The following is a 23,040-nucleotide window of genomic DNA, read 5'->3' on the forward strand; positions in this document are numbered from 1 at the left end:
TCTCGACACTCGACCCGGCACGGATGGAAAGCGTCCTCGGGAGCGGACCCGACGGGTTTTGAAGCCGGGAACCTCTGCTCCCGGGTCTGGTGTCGGTGTCGTCGCGCCACCTAGCCGGCCCGTGTTGGGTGTATTTAAGGCAGGAATTGATAGGTTCTTGATTGAACATGACATCAGAGGTTACAGGGAGGAGGCCAGGAACTGGGGTTGAGGAGGAGATTTTAAAAAAAAGGATCAGCCATGATTGAATAGCGGAGCAGACTTGATGGGCCAGATGGCCAAATTCTGCTCCTATGTCTTATGGTCTTATAGTTTTATGACATTGGAATTGGACAGGCTAGATGCAGGAAGATTGTTCCCGATGTTGGGGAAGTCCAGAACGAGGGGTCACAGTTTGAGGATAAAGGGGAAGCCTTTTAGGACCGAGATGAGGAAAAACTTCATCACACAGAGAGTGGTGAATCTGTGGAATTCTCTGCCACAGGAAACAGTTGAGGCCAGTTCATTGGCTATAGTTAAGAGGGAGTTAGATACGGCCCTTGTGGCTAAAGGGATCAGGGGGATCACCCACCAACAGGAAAGATGCAATCAAGGTTGAAAGGGTGCAGAGAAAGTTTAGAACACAGAACATAGAACATAGAATAGTACAGTACAGGCCCTTCGGCCCACAATGTTGTGCCGACCCTCAAACCCTGCCTCCCATATGACCCCCCACCTTAAATTCCTCCATATACCTGTCTAGTAGTCTCTTAAACTTCACTAGTGTATCTGCCTCCACCACTGACTCAGGCAGTGCATTCCACGCACCAACCACTCTCTGAGTAAAAAACCTTCCTCTAATATCCCCCTTGAATTTCCCACCCCTTACCTTAAAGCCATGTCCTCTTGTATTGAGCAGTGGTGCCCTGGGGAAGAGGCGCTGGCTGTCCACTCTATCTATTCCTCTTATTATCTTGTACACCTCTATCATGTCTCCTCTCATCCTCCTTCTCTCCAAAGAGTAAAGCCCTAGCTCCCTTAATCTCTGATCATAATGCATACTCTCTAAACCAGGCAGCATCCTGGTAAATCTCCTCTGTACCCTTTCCAATGCTTCCACATCCTTCCTGTAGTGAGGTGACCAGAACTGGACACAGTACCCCAAGTGCAAGGATGTTGCCGGGTCTGGAGGTCCTGAGATTGAACAAGTTAGGACTTTATTCCTTGGAATGTAGAAGGTTGAGAGGAGATTTGATAGAGGTACACATAAATACGAGGGGTATAGATAATGTAAAGGCAAAGCAGGCTTTTCCCACTGAGGTTGGGTGGGACTACAACCCGAGGTCATGGGTGAAGGGTGAAAGGTGAAGAGTCTAAGGGGGACACGAGGGGGGGTGAGAGTGTGGACTGAGCTTCCAGCACAAGTGCTGCGTGCAAGCTTGATTTCAACGTTTAGCGGAAGTTTGGATAGTCGGGACACGGAGGGACGTGATGCGGGTGCAGGTCGGTGGGGGTAGGCAGTTGAAAAAGTTTCGGCATGGACTAGATGGGCCAAAGGGCCTGTTTCTGTGCTGTACCTTTCTCTGGCTCTGTGAAGGGGATGAAAGTTTGGAAAGGGGCTGGCCGTGCCATGGCCCCAGGAAGGTGATTTAACTCTGCCGAGTCAGTACAGATGCCAGCTTCTTCCGCCAGCAACAGAAGGGTACAGGCTGAAGTCACAGAAAGTTCAAAGTTCAAAGTAAATTTATTATCAAAGTACATATAAAGTGTCTTTAAAAAGTATTCATCCCCCTTTGGGAGCTTTCATGTTTTATTGTTTTACAAGATTGAATCACAGTGGGTTTGATTTGGCTTTTTTTGGATACAGATCAACAGAAAAAGTTTCTTCCATGTCAAAGTGGAAACCGATCTCTACAAGGTGTTCTAAATCAGTTACAAGTATAAAACACAACAAGGTAATTGATTGCATAAGTATTCAACCCCCTCCCCCCTTTGATATATATCGGTCTCACCAAATCATCGCTGTTGCAGCCGGTTGGTTTTAGAAGTGGCAGAGTTGGTTAACCGGAGATTACCTGTGTGTGGTCAAGGTGTTTCAGAAGTATCTAGGAAGCAAGTTCTTTGTTGCCCAGGGCATTGGCTCTTTACTTGCCAAAGGTCTACGTACCAATGTTGGAAACTAGTCACAGAACAGCTTCCTCCACTTTAGAGCACCGAACACTACAGCACAGTACAGGCCCTTCGGCCCACAATCTTGTGCTGGCCTCTTGACCAACTCTCAGATCAATCTAACCCATCCCTCCCACATAGCCCTCCATTTCTCAATCACCCACCCACCCAGGAGCTTCTTAAATGTCTCTAATGTACCTGCCTGTACCATCACCCCTGGCAGGGCTGTCCATGTCCTGTGTTTTAAAAAAAAAATTATCTCTGACTTCCCCTCCCTAGAAGGTCCTTCAATCACCTTAAAATTATGCCCCCTCATCGTCCCCAGCTCTATTTTTCCATTCCTATTTCTGGCACCCTTCTTCTCCCTTCTCCTCACCTACCCACCACCCTCCTCTGGTCCTCCCCCCTCCTCCTTCCCTTTCTCCCAATGTCCCCTCTCCTCTCCTATCAGATTCCTTCTTCTTCAGTCCTTTACCTCTTCCACCTATCACCCCCCAGCTTCTTACTTCATACCTCACCCACCCTCCTTCCCCCTCCATGTCAACTATCTTCTCTCCAAACTCGGCTCAAACATCACCGAGGAATTCACGCGGTCTGTACACATCAGCTCTGTGGTGAAAAAGGCACAACAGTGCCTCTTTCTCCTCAGACAGTTGAGGAAGATTGGTATGGACTCCAAATCCTAAGAACTTTCTACAGGGGCACAATTGAGAGCATCCTGACTGGCTGCATCACTGCCTGGTACGGGAACTGTACCTCCCTCAATCGCAGGACTCTGCAGAGAGTGGTGCGGACAGCCCAGCGCATCTGTAGATGTGAACTTCCCACTATTCAGGACATTTACAGAGACAGGTGTGTAAGAAGGATCATTGGGGACCCGAGTCACCCCAACCACAAACTGTTCCAGCTGCTACCATCCGGGAAAGGGTATCGCAGCATAAAAGCCAGGACCAACAGGCTCCGGGACAGCTTCTTCCACCAGGCCATCAGACTGATTAATTCATGCTGACACAACTGTATTTCTGTGTTATATTGACTGTCCTGTTGTACATACTATTTAATATAAATCACTATAAATTGCACATTCCACATTCAGACGGAGACGTAACGTAAAGATTTTTACTCCTCATGTACGTGAAGGATGTGAGTAATAAAGTTAATTCAATTCAATTCAATCCTGAGGGTACATTCAGTGCAACCTGTTCCATCAGACAACCTACACACTTCAAAGTTGCTGGTGAACGCAGCAGGCCAGGCAGCATCTCTAGGAAGAGGTACAGTCGATGTTTCGGGCCGAGACCCTTCGTCAGGACTAACTGAAGGAAGAGTGAGTAAGAGATTTGAAAGTTGGAGGGGGAGGGGGAGATCCAAAATGATAGGAGAAGACACATCCCATTCCCATTCTGACATATCTATCCATGGCCTCCTCTACTGTAAAGATGAAGCCACACTCAGGTTGGAGGAACAACACCTTATATTTCGTCCGGGTAGCCTCCAACCTGATGGCATGAACATTGACTTCTCTAACTTCCACTAAGGCCCCACCTTCCCCTCATACCCCATCAGTTACTTATTTTTATACACACATTCTTTCTCTCTCTATCTCCTTTTTCTCCCTCTGTCCCTCTGAATATACCCCTTGTCCATCCTCTGAGTTCCCCCTCCCCACTGTCTTTCTTCCCGGACCTCCTGTCCCATGATCCTCTCGTATCCCCTTTTACCTATCACCTGTCCAGCTCTTGGCTCCATCCCTCCCCCTCCTGTCTTCTCCTATCATTTTGGATCTCCCCCTCCCCCTCCCACTTTCAAATCTCTTACTCACTCTTCTTTCAGTTAGTCCTGTCGAAGGATCTCAGCCTGAAACGTCGACTGTACCTCTTCCTAGAGATGCTGCCTGTCCTGCTGCGTTCACCAGCAACTTTGATGTGTGTTGCTTGAATTTCCAGCATCTGCAGATTTCCCCGTGTTTGCCATCAGACAAACTGCTGAGTTTGAAATGAAGACTGGTGTTGGTGGGGCTGTTCGCCGGTTAGGTCAGGAATGTTTTGGCCACCATTTCGAGGCAGCATCACCTGTGCCACAGTTGTGTGTTTCTGCCAAGTGATCAGGGTTTATACTAGCTGGATCTGACTGCGAGGCGTTTCAAAAGCATTCAGGAACCATTGCTCTGATTGGCAGTCGTGCTGGTCACGAGTCTCCGCTGGGCACTCACTCGCTCTTTCCCCTGATCGCCACGGCCCAGCCCTCGGCTCCAATCCTGCCGAAGTCTGCTTGTTAGTAGAGTCTTCCGTTGAGAGCCGGCCTTCTAAGAATTCTCTTGATTTCTTGTTTTGTGCGTCTGCCGGGAATGGTGTAGTTTCCCGGACGAACCTGAGTCCTTCTTGGCCTTCACGCACTGAGATGAGCGGCCGAGGACCGTGTCCCCTTGCGGCCAGGTAACCTCCACGAGGCCTCGGGGATAGCTTGCTCCCCGCCCGTCCCACGTACTGTCTGGGGCAGCCCCCGCATCGGGTGCGACGGTCGGTCCGGCCCCGGTGTCGGGCTTAACGAACTGCTTCCAGTTCTTCAGGCGGCTCCCGTCAAACCCGAGGCGAGGAAGTCCTGTGGACGCTGGAGATCCGGAGCAGGAACTCAGCGGCAGGCCAGGGAGCATCGATGGGAAAGAGTGAGCAGATGGCGTTTCGGGCCGAGACCCTTCACCAGGACTGAGGGGGGAGAGGGCAAGATCCCTGAATTAGAAGGTGGGGGGGGAGGGGAGAGAGAGACTAGCTGGAAGGTGATAGGTGAAGCTGGCTGGGTGGGGAAAGGTCTAGGGTGGGAGAAGAAAGAATCCGATAAGAGGAGAGAGTGGATCGCGGGAGAAAGGGAAGGGTAGGAGACCCAGTGGAAGAGAGGTGAAAAGAAGTAAAACATCAGAGTGGGGATTGGAAGAGAAACCCTCTGACTTGATGGCATGAATATTGATTTCCACCCCACCCGTAGAGTCAATGAAAGACCTCACACGACAAGACAGACAATGTGAAAAAGACAACAAGCTTTAAGTTCCCCGGGGTCAATATCACAAATGACCTGACTTGGTCCAACCAAGCAGAGTCCACTGCCAAGAAGGCCCACCAGCACCTTTACTTCCTGAGAAAACTAAAGAAACTTGGCCTGTCCCCTAAAACCCTCACTAATTTTTATAGATACACCGTAGAAAGCATTCTTCTAGGGTGCATCACAACCTGGTATGGAAGTTGTCCTGTCCAAGACCGGGAGAAGCTGCAGAAGATCGTGAACACGGCGCAGCACATCACACAGACCAATCTTCCGTCCGTGGACTCACTTTACACCGCACGCTGTCGGAGCAGTGCTGCCAGGATAATCAAGGACACGACCCACCCAGCCAACACACTTTTTGCCCCTCTTCCCTCCGGGAGAAGGCTCAGGAGCTTGAAGACTCGTACGGCCAGATTTGGGAACAGCTTCTTTCCAACTGTGATAAGACTGCTGAACGGATCCTGACCCAGATCTGGGCTGTACCCTCCAAATATCCGGACCTGCCTCTCGGTTTTTTTTTGCACTACCTTACTTCCCATTTTTCTATTTTCTATTTATGATTTATAATTTAAATGTTTAATATTTACTATTGATTTGTAATTCAGGGAGCGGGAAGCGCAGAATCAAATATCATTGTGATGATTGTATATTCTAGTATCAATTGTTTGGCGACAATAAAGTATGAAGTATAAAGTAAACTATGCAAATACAAAAAAATTGAATAATATTAATAGATAAGTAAACCATAAATATCGAGAATGCGAGATGAAGAGTATTTGAAAGTGAGACCCTCGGCTGTGGGAACAGTTCAGTGATGGGGCAAGTGAAGTTATCCCATCTGGTTCAGGAGCCTGATGGTTGAGGGATAATAACTGTTCCTGAACCTGGTGGTGTGGGTCCTGAGGCTCCTGTACCTCCTTCCTGATGGTTGAGGGGGTAATAACTGTTCCTGAACCTGGTGGTGTGGGTCCTGAGGCTCCTGTACCTCCTGCCTGATGGTTGAGGGGTAATAACTGTTCCTGAACCTGGTGGTATGAGTCCTGAGGCTCCTGTACCTCCTTCCTGATGGCAGCAGTGAGAAGAGAGCACGACCTGGGTGGTGGGGGTCCCTGATGATGGACGCTGCTTTCCTGCGACAGCGCTCCGGGTAGATCTGCTGAACGGTGGGGAGGTCTTCACTACTTCCGGTGATTCACTACTTTCCATTCAAGGGCATTGGCTTGGCGTTTCTATACCATTCCCTTCTGAACCAACAAATTGGTAGGTTCTTTTGCAAACCATGTTTTGAGAGATCGCTCTGCAATCTCTCATCTGTTAGATAATCTATTTACTTTTTCACGCATTTTACCAACATGACCGATTTTGCAGATTTGAATATTACACTTACCCACTCAGTCAATTAATCTAGTATCTCTTTACAACCCCTTCACTGCTTAAGTTTCCTGTGCCTCAAAGTGTGATCATCAAAATTAGCAACCAGACCATTGACATTACTGCATTCAATCTGATTTTAATTATTAATGCGTGGACCAGCCATTGCATGGCCTGAAAACTTTACTTGTTTTTTTTTTGCAATATGCATGCTATGAAAACTGAAAAATTACATTCTTTTGATTTTATTTATTAATTGAAGGGTATAATAAGGAAAGCTTTCACGTTTCATAAACTTTTAAACTTAGACTTTTAAAATTTAAACTTATTAATAATGAGCTACTGACTTCCTTTCTGTGTTTGTTGTAACAGTGTGCGTGGCCAAGTGGTTAAGGCGTCGGTCTAGTGATCTGAAGGTCGTGAGTTCGAGCCTCAGCCGAGGCAACGTGTTGTGTCCTTGAGCAAGGCACTTAACCACACATTGCTCTGCGACGACACCGGTGCCAAGCTGTACGGGTCCTAATGCCCTTCCCTTGGACAATATCGGTGTCGTGGAGAGGGGAGACTTGCAGCATGGGCAACTGCCAGTCTTCCATACAACCTTGCCCAGGCCTGCACCCTGGAAACTTTCCAAGGCGCAAATCCATGGTCTCACGAGACTGACGGATGCCGATATGTGTTATAACTGACAATGTAAATATGTTGAAGCTCCGAAATGTTTCAAAGTAAAGGTTGTGGTATGTTTATTATTTAGAAAATTTATGGATCACATTCAGACAGGATATCTCAAAATTATATTAACATTATACAAAAGAAGATTTCAGCTGCAGGGCAACAAAGGCTATGTGCACGGGGGCCTTTCGGTTACTGTGCGGCTGTGCACTCGTGCAGCTTAGAGGAAACAGTGGCCTTCACCCAGGCCTTCACCTTAGAGGACATGTAAAAACCATAAGACACAGGAGCAGAGTAAGGCCATTCAGCCCATCAAGTCTGCTGCACCATTCCATCAAGGCTGATTTACTATCCCTCTCAACCCCGTTCTCCTGTCTTCTCCCTGTAACTTTTGATGCACTGACAAATCAAGAACCTATCAGCCTCCTCTGTAAACCTCTTTGGAGAGAAGGAGGATGAGAGGAGACATGATAGAGATATACAAGATATTAAGAGGAATAGATAGAGTGGACAGCCAGCACCTCTTCCCCAGGGCACCACTGCTCAATACAAGAGGACATGGCTTTAAGGTAAGGGGTGGGAAGTTCAAGGGGGATATTAGAGGAAGGTTTTTTTACTCAGAGAGTGGTTGGTGCGTGGAATGCACTGCCTGAGTCAGTGGTGGAGGCAGATACACTAGTGAAGTTTAAGAGACTACTAGACAGGTATATGGAGGAATCTAAGGTGGGGGGAATTATATGGGAGGCAGAGTTTGAGGGTCGGCACAACATTGTGGGCCGAAGGGCCTGTACTGTACTATTCTATGTTCTATGTTCTGTGTTCTAAACTTTCTCTGCACCCTTTCAACCTTGACTGCATCTTTCCTGTTGGTGGGTGATCCTGATCCCTTTAGTCACAAGGGCCATATCTAACTCCCTCTTAAATATAGCCAATGAACTGGCCTCAACTGTTTCCTGTGGCAGAGAATTCCACAGATTCACCACTCTCTGTGTGATGAAGTTTTTCCTCATCTCGGTCCTAAAAGGCTTCCCCTTTATCCTCAAACTGTGACCCCTCGTTCTGGACTTCCCCAACATCGGGAACAATCTTCCTGCATCTGGCCTGTCCAATTCCAATGTCATAAAACTATAAGACCATAAGACATAGGAGCAGAATTTGGCCATCTGGCCCATCAAGTCTGCTCCGCTATTCAATCATGGCTGATCCCTTTTTTTAAAATCTCCTCCTCAACCCCAGTTCCCGGCCTCCTCCCTGTAACCTCTGATGTCATGTTCAATCAAGAACCTATCAATTCCTGCCTTAAATACACCCAACACGGGCCGGCTAGGTGGCGCGACGACACCGACACCAGACCCGGGAGCAGAGGTTCCCGGCTTCGAAACCAGTCGGGTCCGCTCCCGAGGACGCTTTCCATCCGTGCCGGGTCGAGTGTCCAGGTCGCAACTCGACCTCATAAGATAAAGGGGAAAATACTGCGAAAAAATGTCTGTGTGAGGAGTGATGCACCACACAGTCTCTACCCCCACCGACCTGCACCCGCATCACGTCCCTCCGTGTCCCGACTATCCAAACTTCCGCTAAACGTTGAAATCAAGCTTGCACGCAGCACTTGTGCTGGAAGCTCAGTCCACACTCTCACCCCCCCTCGTGTCCCCTTAGACTCTTCACCTTTCACCCTTCACCCATGACCTCGGGTTGTAGTCCCACCCAACCTCAGTGGGAAAAGCCTGCTTTGCCTTTACATTATCTATACCCCCCGTATTTATGTGTACCTCTATCAAATCTCCTCTCAACCTTCTACATTCCAAGGAATAAAGTCCTAACTTGTTCAATCTCAGGACCTCCAGACCCGGCAACATCCTTGCACTTGGGGTACTGTGTCCAGTTCTGGTCACCTCACTACAGGAAGGATGTGGAAGCATTGGAAAGGGTACAGAGGAGATTTACCAGGATGCTGCCTGGTTTAGAAAGTATGCATTATGATCAGAGATTAAGGGAGCTAGGGCTTTACTCTTTGGAGAGAAGGAGGGTGAGAGGAGACATGATAGAGGTGTACAAGATAATAAGAGGAATAGATAGAGTGGATAGCCAGCGCCTCTTCCCCAGGGCACCACTGCTCAATACAAGAGGACATGGCTTTAAGGTAAGGGGTGGGAAGTTCAAGGGGGATATTAGAGGAAGGTTTTTTACTCAGAGAATGGTTGGTGCGTGGAATGCACTGCCTGAGTCAGTGGTGGAGGCAGATACACTAGTGAAGTTTAAGAGACTGCTAGACAGGTATATGGAGGAATTTAAGGTGGGGGCTTATATGGGAGGCAGGGTTTAAGGGTTGGCACAACAATGTGGGCCGAAGGGCCTGTACTGTGCTGTACTATTCTATGTTCTATGATCCATGTAAATATACCCAATAACTTGGCCTCCACAGCTGCCTCTGGCAATGAATGAGACTGGTACAATTTGGCACCAGCAGCATCGTGGGAATTGCCAGTCAGCGTTGAACTCAACGTAGGACTGCTTCGGGGACTCCAGCTCCGGATTTTTCCCCTCGGGGTTCACTCCCGAAGCTGTCCCCATGAGTGGGTGGAGCCGCAAGGCGGCGGGAGGTTTGAGATCGGAGTTTTCCTTCTCCCAGATGAGCTGCCGACCACGGCTGACGAGCCCCGTCTGCCCGGAGCGACTGGTTTTAAGGCACCAGTAACCCACTTTTGCCCTTTTCTCCTGTCAGTAGACACGGTTCCACCGGGCTTAGTAGCTAAACCACACGTGAAGGCCGGGAGCTGGACTTGGTTACATAGAACATAGAATAGTACAGCACAGTACAGGCCCTTCGGCCCACAATGTTGTGCCGACCCTTAAACCCTGCCTCCCAGATGAGTCCCCACCTTAAATTCCTCCATATACCTGTCTAGTAGTCTCTTAAACTTCACTAGTGTATCTGCCTCCACCACTGACTCAGGCAGTGCATTCCACGCACCAACCACTCTCTGAGTAAAAAACCTTTCTCTAATATCCCCCTTGAACTTCCCACCCGTTACCTTAAAGCCATGTCCTCTTGTATTGAGCAGTGGTGCCCTGGGGAAGAGGCGCTGGCTATCCACTCTATCTATTCCTCTTATTATCTTGTACACCTCTATCATGTCTCCTCTCATCCTCCTTCTCTCCAAAGAGTAAAGCCCTAGCTCCCTTAATCTCTGATCATAATGCATACTCTCTGAACCAGGCAGCATGCTGGTAAATCTCCTCTGTACCCTTTCCAATGCTTCCACATCCTTCCTATAGTGAGGCGACCAGAACTGGACACAGTACTCCAAGTGTGGCTTAACCAGAGTTTTATAGAACTGCATCATTACCTCGCGACTCTTAAACTCTATCCCTCGACTTATGAAAGCTAACACCCCATAAGCTTTCTTAACTACCCTATCCACCTGTGAGGCAACTTTCAGGGATCTGTGGACATGTACCCCCAGATCCCTCTGCTCCTCCACACTACCAAGTATCCTGCCATTTACTTTGTACTCTGCCTTGGAGTTTGTCCTTCCAAAGTGTACCACCTCACACTTCTCCGGGTTGAACTCCATCTGCCACTTCTCAGCCCACTTCTGCATCCTATCAATGTCTCTCTGCAATCTTTGACAATCCTCTACACTATCTACAACACCACCAACCTTTGTGTCATCTACAAACTTGCCAACCCACCCTTCTACCCCCACATCCAGGTCGTTAATAAAAATCACGAAAAGTAGAGGTCCCAGAACAGATCCTTGTGGGATACCACTAGTCACTAGACGGGGGTGGAGGGATCAGCGTGGCTGAAGTGTGGGGGGTGGGGGGCGGAGGGGCTCCAGGTGAATGAAAGGCCTTGATTGTGTCTCAGAGATAGAGAGGAGCTGTTACTCCCTCCAACCCCAGCTGATGCCTGGAGATGTAACTAAACCACACCAGATGTCCAGATGTCACCTCAGAGTGGATGCAACCTCTGCAAAAGGCTGCGATTTTTGCTTTAACCAGAAGGTCGCCAGCACCCTGCAGGTGTGCGTTTTGCGATCGTAGCTGTCTGAGATTTTTGCTCTTTCCCACGATGGATCAGAGGACTGTGAGGCTCGTCGGAAAATTCACGGTTCAAGATTGTTGGGTGTCGTTTCCTGCACACAAGTGTAAAGGAGAACTAAATAATTGTTACTCCGGATCTGATGGGACACAAAAAAACCCCACAATAAGATAAAGAACACAATAATAATAAAAACACAATAAATATAAGCACAGAAGATAGCTTATATTGATTGTGTGTCCATAAAGTGGCGCTAGGAACAGGTGAGTCTGTACATGAGGTGAATCTGACAGGAAATGGTAAAGCAGCGGTGGTTGGGGGACTGTGGAGGGGTGGGTCAGTGGGTGGTTGGGGGACTGTGGAGGGGTGGGTCAGTGGGTGGTTGGGGGACTGTGGAGGGGTGGGTCAGTGGGTGGTTGGGGGTGTGGAGGGGTGGGTCAGTGGGTGGTTGGGGGACTGTGGAGGGGTGGGTCAGTGGGTGATTGGGTGTGTGGAGGGGTGGGTCAGAGGGTGATTGGGGTGTGGAGGGGTGGGTCAGTGGGTGATTGGGGTGTGGAGGGGTGGGTCAGTGGGTGATTGGGGGTGTGGAGGCGTGGGTCAGTGGGTGATGGGGGTGTGGAGGGGTGGGTCAGTGGGTGGTTGGGGGACTGTGGAGGGGTGGGTCAGTGGGTGATTGGGTGTGTGGAGGGGTGGGTCAGAGGGTGATTGGGGTGTGGAGGGGTGGGTCAGTGGGTGATTGGGGGTGTGGAGGGGTGGGTCAGTGGGTGATTGGGGGTGTGGAGGGGTGGGTCAGTGGGTGGTTGGGGGACTGTGGAGGGGTGGGTCAGTGGGTGATTGGGTGTGTGGAGGGGTGGGTCAGAGGGTGATTGGGGTGTGGAGGGGTGGGTCAGTGGGTGATTGGGGGTGTGGAGGGGTGGGTCAGTGGGTGATTGGGGGTGTGGAGGGGTGGGTCAGTGGGTGATTGAGGGTGTGGAGGGGAGGGTCAGTGGGTCAATGGGGGTGTGGAGGGGTGGGTCAGTGGGTGATCGGGGGTGTGGAGGGGTGGGTCAGTGGGTGAGTGGGGGTGCGGAGGGGTGGGTCAGTGGGTGATTGGGGGTGTGGAGGGGTGGGTCAGTGGGTGATTGGGTGTGTGGAGGGGTGGGTCAGTGGGTGATTGGGGGTGTGGAGGGGTGGGTCAGTGGGTGATCGGGGGTGTGGAGGGGTGGGTCAGTGGGTGATTGGGGGTGTGGAGGGGTGGGTCGGTGGGTGATTGGGGGTGTGGAGGGGTGGGTCGGTGGGTGATTGGGGATGTGGAGGGGTGGGTCAGTGGGTGATTGGGAGTGTGGAGGGGTGGGTCAGTGGGTGATTGGGGGTGTGGAGGGGTGGGTCAGTGGGTGATTGGGAGTGTGGAGGGGTGGGTCAGTGGGTGATTGGGTGTGTGGAGGGGTGGGTCAGTGGGTGATTGGGGGTGTGGAGGGGTGGGTCAGTGGGTGATTGGGGGTGTGGAGGGGAGGGTCAGTGGGTCAATGGGGGTGTGGAGGGGTGGGTCAGTGGGTGATCGGGGGTGTGGAGGGGTGGGTCAGTGGGTGAGTGGGGGTGCGGAGGGGTGGGTCAGTGGGTGATTGGGGGTGTGGAGGGGTGGGTCAGTGGGTGATTGGGTGTGTGGAGGGGTGGGTCAGTGGGTGATTCGGGGTGTGGAGGGGTGGGTCAGTGGGTGATTGGGGGTGTGGAGGGGTGGGTCAGTGGGTGATTGGGGGTGTGGAGGGGTGGGTCAGTGGGTGATTGGGGGTGTGGAGGGGTGGGTCAGTGGGTGGTCGGGGGTGTGGAGGGGTGGGTCAGTGGGTGATTGGGGGTGCGGAGGGGTGGGTCAGTGGGTGATTGAGGGTGTGGAGGGGTGGGTCTGTGGGTGATCAGGGGTGTGGAGGGGTGGGTCGGTGGGTGATTGGGGGTGTGGAGGGGTGGGTCGGTGGGTGATTGGGGGTGTGGAGGGGTGGGTTAGTGGGTGATTGGGGGTGTGGATGGTGGGTCAGTGGGTGATTGGGGGTGTGGTGGGGTGGGTCAGAGGGTGATTGGGGGTGTGGAGGGGTGGGTCAGTGGGTGATTGGGGGTGTGGAGGGGTGGGTCAGTGGGTGATTGGGGGTGTGGAGGGGTGGGTCAGTGGGTGATTGGGGGTGTGGAGAGGTGGGTCAGTGGGTGATTGGGGGTGTGGAGGGGTGGGTCGGTGGGTGATTGGGGGTGTGGAGGGGTGGGCCGGTGGGTGATTGGGGGGTGTGTGGAGTGGTGGGTCAGTGGGTGATTGGGGGTGTGGAGGGGTGGGTCGGTGGGTGATTGGGGGTGTGGAGGGGTGGGTTAGTGGGTGGGGGTGTGTGGAGGGGTTGGTTAGTGGGTGATTGGGGGTGTGGAGGGGTGGGTCAGTGGGTGATTGGGGGTGTGGAGGGGTGGGTCATTGGGTGATTGGGGGTGTGGAGGGGTGGGATAGTGGGTGATTGGGGGTGTGGAAGGGTGGGTCAGTGGGTGATTGGGGGTGTGGAGGGGTGGGTCAGAGGGTGATTGGGGTGTGGAGGGGTGGGTCGGTGGGTGATTGGGGGTGTGGAGGGGTGGGTCAGTGGGTGATTGGGGGTGTGGAGGGGTGGGTCAGTGGGTGATTGTGGATGTAGAGGGGTGGGTCAGTGGTAGATTGCGGGTGTGGAGGGGTGGGTCAGAGTGTGATTTGGGCGTGGAGGGGTAGGTCAGTGGGTGATTGGGGGTGTGGAGGGGTGGGTCAGTGGGTGATTGGGGGTGTGGAGGGGTGGGTCAGTGGGTGATTGGGGGTGTGGAGGGGAGGGTCAGTGGGTCAATGGGGGTGTGGAGGGGTGGGTCAGTGGGTGATCGGGGGTGTGGAGGGGTGGGTCAGTGGGTGAGTGGGGGTGCGGAGGGGTGGGTCAGTGGGTGATTGGGGGTGTGGAGGGGTGGGTCAGTGGGTGATTGGGTGTGTGGAGGGGTGGGTCAGTGGGTGATTCGGTGTGTGGAGGGGTGGGTCAGTGGGTGATTGGGGGTGTGGAGGGGTGGGTCAGTGGGTGATTGGGAGTGTGGAGGGGTGGGTCAGTGGGTGATTGGGGGTGTGGAGGGGTGGGTCAGTGGGTGATTGGGGATGTGGAGGGGTGGGTCAGTGGGTGATTGGGGGTGTGGAGTGGTGGGTCAGTGGGTGATTGGGGGTGTGGAGGGGTGGGTCGGTGGGTGATTGGGGGTGTGGAGGGGTGGGTTAGTGGGTGGGGGTGTGTGGAGGGGTTGGTTAGTGGGTGATTGGGGGTGTGGAGGGGTGGGTCATTGGGTGATTGGGGGTGTGGAGGGGTGGGATAGTGGGTGATTGGGGGTGTGGAAGGGTGGGTCAGTGGGTTAATGGGGGTGCGGAGGGATGGGTCGGTGGTGATTGGGGGTGTGGAGGGGTGGGCCAGTGGGTGATTGGGGGTGTGGAGGGGTGGGTCAGTGGGTGGTTGGGGGTGTGGAGGGGTGGGTCAGTGGGTGATTGGCGGTGTGGAGGGGTGGGTCAGTGGGTGATTGGGGGTGTGGAGGGGTGGGTCGGGGGGTGATTGGGGGTGTGGAGGGGTGGGTCAGTGGGTGATTGGGGGTGTGGAGGGGTGGTTCAGTGGGTGATTGGGGTGTGGAGGGGTGGGTCAGTGGGTGATTGGGGGTGTGGAGGGGTGGGTCAGTGGGTGATTGGGGGTGTGGAGGGGTGGGTCGGTGGGTGATTGGGGGTGTGGAGAGGTGGGTCGGTGGGTGATTGGGGGTGTGGAGGGGTGGGTCGGTGGGTGATTGGGGGTGTGGAGGGGTGGGTTAGTGGGTGATTGGGGGTGTGGAGGGGTGGGTCAGAGGGTGATTGGGGGTGTGGAGGGGTGGGTCAGTGGGTGATTGGGGGTGTGGAGGGGTGGGTCAGTGGGTGATTGGGGGTGTGGAGGGGTGGGTCGGTGGGTGATTGGGGGTGTGGAGGGGTGGGCCGGTGGGTGATTGTGGGGTGTGTGGAGTGGTGGGTCAGTGGGTGATTGGGGGTGTGGAGGGGTGGGTCGGTGGGTGATTGGGGGTGTGGAGGGGTGGGTTAGTGGGTGGGGGTGTGTGGAGGGGTTGGTTAGTGGGTGATTGGGGGTGTGGAGGGGTGGGTCAGTGGGTGATTGGGGGTGTGGAGGGGTGGGTCATTGGGTGATTGGGGGTGTGGAGGGGTGGGATAGTGGGTGATTGGGGGTGTGGAAGGGTGGGTCAGTGGGTTAATGGGGGTGCGGAGGGATGGGTCGGTGGTGATTGGGGGTGTGGAGGGGTGGGCCAGTGGGTGATTGGGGGTGTGGAGGGGTGGGTCAGTGGGTGGTTGGGGGTGTGGAGGGGTGGGTCAGTGGGTGATTGGCGGTGTGGAGGGGTGGGTCAGTGGGTGATTGGGGGTGTGGAGGGGTGGGTCGGGGGGTGATTGGGGGTGTGGAGGGGTGGGTCAGTGGGTGATTGGGGGTGTGGAGGGGTGGTTCAGTGGGTGATTGGGGTGTGGAGGGGTGGGTCAGTGGGTGATTGGGGGTGTGGAGGGGTGGGTCAGTGGGTGATTGGGGGTGTGGAGGGGTGGGTCGGTGGGTGGTTGGGGGTGTGGAGGGGTGGGTCAGTGGGTGGTTGGGGGTGTGGAGGGGTGGGTCAGTGGGTGATTGGCGGTGTGGAGGGGTGTGTCAGTGGGTGATTGGGGGTGTGGAGGGGTGGGTCGGGGGGTGATTGGGGGTGTGGAGGGGTGGGTCAGTGGGTGATTGGGGGTGTGGAGGGGTGGTTCAGTGGGTGATTGGGGTGTGGAGGGGTGGGTCAGTGGGTGATTGGGGGTGTGGAGGGGTGGGTCAGTGGGTGATTGGGGGTGTGGAGGGGTGGGCCGGTGGGTGATTGGGGGGTGTGTGGAGTGGTGGGTCAGTGGGTGATTGGGGGTGTGAAGGGGTGAGTCGGTGGGTGATTGGGGGTGTGGAGGGGTGGGTTAGTGGGTGGGGGTGTGTGGAGGGGTTGGTTAGTGGGTGATTGGGGGTGTGGAGGGGTGGGTCAGTGGGTGATTGGGGGTGTGGAGGGGTGGGTCATTGGGTGATTGGGGGTGTGGAGGGGTGGGATAGTGGGTGATTGGGGGTGTGGAAGGGTGGGTCAGTGGGTTAATGGGGGTGCGGAGGGATGGGTCGGTGGGTGATTGGGGGTGTGGAGGGGTGGGTCAGTGGGTGATTGAGGGTGTGGAGGGGTGGGTCAGTGGGTGGTTGGGGGTGTGGAGGGGTGGGTCAGTGGGTGATTGGCGGTGTGGAGGGGTGGGTCAGTGGGTGATTGGGGGTGTGGAGGGGTGGATCAGGGGGTGATTGGGGGTGTGGAAGGGTGGGTCAGTGGGTGATTGGGGGTGTGGAGGGGTGGTTCAGTGGGTGATTGGGGTGTGGAGGGGTGGGTCAGTGGGTGATTGGGGGTGTGGAGGGGTGGGTCAGTGGGTGATTGGGGATGTGGATCAGCTTTACTGCTTGGGTGAAGTCACATTAGGGTCTCGTGGTGCTGGCTTGGATCATATCAAATTCAAGTTTAATTATCACTTATGATAATAGGCATCCCTTAGTCTCGTGAGACCATGGATTTGCGCCTTGGAAGGTTTCCAGGGCGCAGGCCTTGGCAAGGTTGTATGGAAGACCGGCAGTTGCCCATGCTGCAAGTCTCCCCTCTCCACGACACCGATGTTGTCCGAGGGAAGGGCATTAGGACCCATACAGCTTGGCACCGGTGTCATCGTAGAGAAATGTGTGGTTAAGTGCCTTGCTCAAGGACACAACACACTGCCTCGGCAGGGGCTCGAACTAGCGACCTTCAGATCGCTAGTCGAATGCCTTAACCACTTGGCCACATGCCAACAATTATCATTTATACAGTGGATTTAATTTGGCTTTTTGAAAACGCTGATCAACAGAAAAAAGACTTTTGCGTCAAAGTGAAAACCAATCTCCACAATTATTAATTACAAACATGAAACACAAAATCATTGAGTGCATAAGTATTCACCCTCTTTAATATGACACACCAAATCATCACCGGTGCAGCCAAATGGTTTTAGAAGTTTCATAATTAGTCAAATGGAGATCACCATGTGCAGTCAAGGTGTTTCAATTGACTGATGTAAAAATAAACTTGTATCTGGAAGGTCCAACTGCTGGAGAGTCAGTATCCTGGCAAAAACTACACCATGAAGACAAAAGAACACTCCAAGCAACTCCGCGAAAAGGTTATTGAAAAGCACAAGTCAGGAGATGGATACAAGAGAATTTCCAAGTCACTGAATATCCCTTGGAGTGCGGTTAAGTCAATCATCAAGAAATGGAAAGAATATGGTACAGCTGTAGATCAGTCTAGAGCAGGCCGTCCTCAAAAACTGAGTGACTGTGCAAGAAGGGGTCTTGTGAGGGAGGCCACCAAGAGACCGATGACAACTCTGGAGGAGCTAGAAGCTTCAGTGGCTGAGATGGGAGACACTACACATACAACATCTGCTGCCCAGGTGCTTCACCAGTCATAGCTTTATGGGAGAGTGGCAAAGAGAAAGCCACTGTTGAGAAAAACTCAAGTGAAATCTCAGCTGGGGTTTGCCAGAAGGCATGTGGGAGACTCTGAAGTCAGCTGGAAGAAGGTTCTCTGGTCAGATGAAACCAAAATTGAGCTTTCTGGCCATCAGATGAAACGTTGTGTTTGGTGTAAGCCAAACACCACACAACATCAAAACCACACCATCCCTACCGTGAATCACGGTGGTGCCTGCATCATGCTGTGGGGATGCTTCACTGCAGCAGGCCCTGGAAGGCTTGTGAAGGTAGAGGGCAAAATTAATGCAGCAAAACACAGGGAAATCCTGAAGGAAAACTTGATGCAGTCTGCAAGAGAACTGCGACTTGGATGCAGTTTTTTTTTTCCAATGAGACAATGACCCCAAGCATAAAGCCAAAGCTACACAGGAATGGCTTAAAAACAACAAAGTTAGTGTCCTGGAGTGGCCAAGTCAGAGTCCAGACCTCACTCCAGTTGAGAATTTGTGGCTGGACTTGAAAAGGGCAGTTCACTCACGATCCCCATGCAATCTGACAGAGTTTGAGCAGTTTTGTGAAGAAGAATGGGGAAAACTTGCAGTCCAGATATGCAAAGCTGACAGAGACCCAACCACACAGACTCAAGGCTGTAGTTGCCGCCAAAGGTGCATCTACTAAATACTGACTCGAAGGGGGTGAGTAATTATGCAATCAATTATTTTGCTTTTAATAATTACAATAAATTTAGACCAATTTGCAGAAATTTGTTTTCACTTTGACACAGAAGAGTCTTTTTCTGTTGATCAGTGTCAAAAAAGCCAAATTAAATCCACTGTGATTCAATGTTGTAAAACAATAAAACATGAAAACTTCTGGGAGGGGGAGGGGGAATAATTTTTACAGGTGTTGTACGTAAATACTGCTGAACAAACCAGTATTCCTCTGGGGCCAAGCTGCAGAACATATGCAGCACGTTCAAAATTATGAGCGAACAAACAGAGTCACGTAGAAAATAAAACCACACATGTAGTCCAATACCCTCTATAGATTCCCAGCAGTGTGTAGCCACTGCAAGCTGGCCTGTCATTCCACCAATTGAACACTGGAGGGCAGCACCAACACGAGAGGCCAGCCGCCAACCGAGGACGGATGCCACGCCACACCGCTCTCCTGGACTGCATCAGCTGGCAAGCCCAGGGCTTCAGGCCTGGTCCTCGCCACAACCAAGGCCACACAGCTCCCTTGCCGCCTGTCGCACCACCACACACAGGGAAACAGCGTCTTGCCTTCTCAATGTCCAACAGGGTCTTGCGATCGCAAGAGGGGCGCCCAAGACTATCACCCACGGTTACAATGCACGCAGCATCCGCCCAGCAGCTTCAATACCCCGACGTGCCGGCCGGCTCCGTGGACTCCAGGGGCACCCCAGCCAACTCCTCTGACACCGGGGACACCCCAGTTGGCTCCTCCGATCAACGCGCGCCCAAAGCTCGGGGAGCCTAGCGATGACTGTCTTGCGATTGGAGGAAATACACTTAACAAAAGGAAAAAAAAGGGCGCCTTTGGTTGGCCCCTGAGAGGCCGCGGTATCAGAACGCACCGCCATCTTACTGGAAGTGATGCCAAGTAGCCCCTTCCACGCTTCCCCCCACCCCCCACCACCCCCGGATGGGATCCAAAGGTTCAAAGTAAATTTATTGTCGAAGTCTATATGCGGTATACAACCCTGAGATTTGTCTTCCCACAGACAGCCACGGGGCAGAGAAACACCACGGAACCAGTTTAAAGAACAACATCAAACCCCCAGTGTGCAAAAAAAAAAGAACAAATCGTACAAATGGCAAGGAAAAAAGAACGAGTGAAGAACAGAAAAAAGGCATCGGAAGAGTCCAGGCATGTTCGGTCCAATCCAGTGCTACTCGCGGGCCGCAGTGCAGATCCGCCCCGAACAAAATCACACAAAGCAGCAATTAAAAAAGGAGCAGCCGGGCACCAGAAACACATCATAACGGGAATAAACTGTCAGCGGGAACAAGCAGTCCACGAGCAGGGTGGGAGGGATTCTTCGTCATGTCAGAATCCAAATCAGGCTTTTTTTTACACTGGACAACCGATTGTTTCGAAAGTGGTGCTTCTTCAGGAACCCTTTCTGTTTGTGATAGACCGCTCGAAGCTGAACACAAATGTAATTTCAGACTGCTTGCATCACGTAGGAATTTGGAGAAATAAGAAATTAACTTTTATTGATTATAATGTGTTTAATTGCAAAATGGTGCTGGGGCTTTGCAATAGTTCAACTCAGCTAAAAGTGTTTTGTTGATGATTTTCTCAGAGATGAAGGGAGCTAGGGCTTTACTCTTTGGAGAGAAGGAGGATGAGAGGAGACATGATAGAGGTGTACAAGATAATAAGAGGAATAGATAGAGTGGTTTGCCAGCGCCTCTTCCCCAGGGCATCACTAATCAATACAAGAGGGCATGGTTTTAAGGTAAGGGGTGGGAAGTTCAAGGGGGATATTAGAGGAAGGTTTTTTACTCAGAGAGTGGTTGGTGCGTGGAATGCACTGCCTGAGTCAGTGGTGGAGGCAGATACACTCGTGAAGTTTAAGAGACTGCTAGACAGGTATATGGAGGAATCTAAGGTGGGGGCTTATATGGGAGGCAGGGTTTGAGGGTCGGCACAACATTGTGGGCCGAAGGGCCTGTACTGTGCTGTACTATTTTATGTTCTATGTTGTACTCTCGCTTAAGTGTCCAAAAATAATCAGCCAGCATTGATGGACTCCAGTTGTCCTGATACAGTTTCTCCATGGCCACAATGTCCTGGCAAAACCTTTCACCGTGCTCGTCACTGACAGCACCAAGATTTGCAGGGAGGGAGTCTAAATGGTAATGCAGAAAATTAATCTTTAGTGACATGTTGCGCTTCATGGTTTTGTATGCTTGAAGCATGTTGTCAAACAGCTGCACGTAGTTTGGTGCTCTGTAGTTGCCAAGAAAATTTTCAACAACATCGTTGAATGCCTTCCATGTGATTTTCTCCGGTCCCACTAGAAGTTCTTCGAATTGCCTGTCATTGATGACCTGTTTGATTTGTAGACCAACAAAAATGCCTTCCTTAATCTTGGCATCAGTTATTCTGGCTTGAATTATGAACTGAAATAACAAGCCTACAAATGCAAGAACGAATTTGTGAATCCTTTGCAATTACCTGTATTAATCACTCATAAAATGTGGTCTGATCTTCATCCAAGTCACAATAATAGACAAACACAATTTGCCTAAACTAATAACACACAAACAATTGTACTTCTTCTCGTTAATACTGAGTACACCATTTAAACAATCACAGTCTAGGTTCAAAAAAGTGTATGAACTTCTGGGCAATGCCTTCTACGAAAGCAATTTGGAGTCAGGTGCTCCAGTCAATGTGATGAAATTGGAGGGGTGGGTTGGAGAGGTGCCCTGCCCTATAAAAAAGACACACAAAGTCAGGCTACTGACAGAGCCTGCGTTTCTCAAGAGAGATCTGTTAATGTGCACCATTTCTCGATCAAAACAACTTTCAGAGGACCTTAGAAGAAGAAGAATTGTAGAGATGCATGAAGCCGGAAAAGGCCACAAAAGCATGTCTGAAGACCTAAGTGTTCATCAGTCCACAGTAAGAGAAATGGAGAAAATTCAGTACTGTTGCTACTCTCCCCAGGAGTGGGCGTCCTGCAAAGATCACACCAAGGGCCCAATGTGCAATAATGAAGGAGGTGAAAAAGAACCCAAGGGTAACAGCAATAGACCTGCAGAAATCTCTTGAACTTGCAAAAGTCTCTGTTCATGAGTCCACTATAAGAAAAACACTGAACGAGAATGGTGTTCTTGGAAGGACACCACAGAGGAAACCACTGCCCTCCAAAAGCAAAAAATACATTGCTGTACATCTCAAATTTGCAAAAAAACACCTTGAATGTTCTATAATGCCTCCGGTACGATGTTCTGTGGACAGAGTTGAACTTTTTGGCAGAAATACAAAAAAAAACACTATGTTCGGAGGAAGAAGGACACCACACATAAAAACTTCACCTGACTGGATAAGCATCTTGTTTTGAAGCAGCTTTGCTGCTTGCAGTCGTTGAGGAAACCGTAAATTAAAAGTTGCATCGAGATATTTTACAGGAGAATGTCAGGGTAGCCGTCCAGCATTTGAAGCTTGATCGAAGTTGGGTGATGCAACAAGACAATGATCCGAAACACAAGAGTAAACCAACAACAGAATGGCTTAAAAAGAAGAATATTTGTGCCAAGTCAGAGTCCAGACCTTTATCCATTTGAGATGCCGTGGCAGGACCTGAAAAGAGCTGTTCATGCAAGGTATCCCAGAAATACTGATGAACGTGGCCAAGTGGTTAAGGCATTGGACTAGCGATCTGAAGGTCGTGAGTTCGAGCCCCAGCCGAGGCAGCGTGTTGTGTCCTTGAGCAAGGCACTTAACCACACATTGCTCTGCGACGACACCGGTGCCAAGCTGTATGGGTCCTAATGCCCTTCCCTTGGACAACATCGGTGTCGTGGAGAGGGGAGACTTGCAGCATGGGCAACTGCCGGTCTTCCATACAACCTTGCCCAGGCCTGCGCCCTGGAGAGTGAAGACTTTCCAGGCGCAGATCCATGGTCTCGCAAGACTAACGGATGCCTTTAGTTTACTTTTACTGATGAACTGAACAAGTTTTGTCTGGAGGAACAGTCAAAGATTCCCTCAAGCTGATGTGCAAGACTGATCAACAGTTACTGGAAATGTTTGGTTGAAATTATTGCTGTACAAGGTGGGGGGGGGGGGTTCACACCGGTTACTGAAAGCAAAACTTTTTCAAACAAATATATGTAATATTGGATAATTTTTCTTGATCAATAAATGAACAATGTATAATGTTTTTTTTGGTGTTATTTAATTAATTGGGTTCTCTTTATCCAGTTTCAGGACTTGTGTGAAGATCTGATCACATTTTAGGTCATATTTATCCAGAAATAGAGAAAATTCTGCAGGGTTCACAAACCCTCTAGCACCACTGTAGGTGATTATTTTTTAAAAAGGGCGTGATAGGGAAATTTCATTGTGATCTTCATGATCAGCAGCCTGAACTCCGTAAGATACATCTAAAAGTACTCAGGAAGCTAAAACTTTGTTGTCCAGTGTTCACTGCTGTATGCATGTGAAATTTTTACAAAGCAAAGATATAAAATTATCATTAATTCTAAAATAAATGAT

This window comes from Mobula hypostoma, chromosome X1, assembly GCF_963921235.1.
Source record: "Mobula hypostoma chromosome X1, sMobHyp1.1, whole genome shotgun sequence".
Taxonomy (NCBI): Eukaryota; Metazoa; Chordata; class Chondrichthyes; order Myliobatiformes; family Myliobatidae; genus Mobula; species Mobula hypostoma.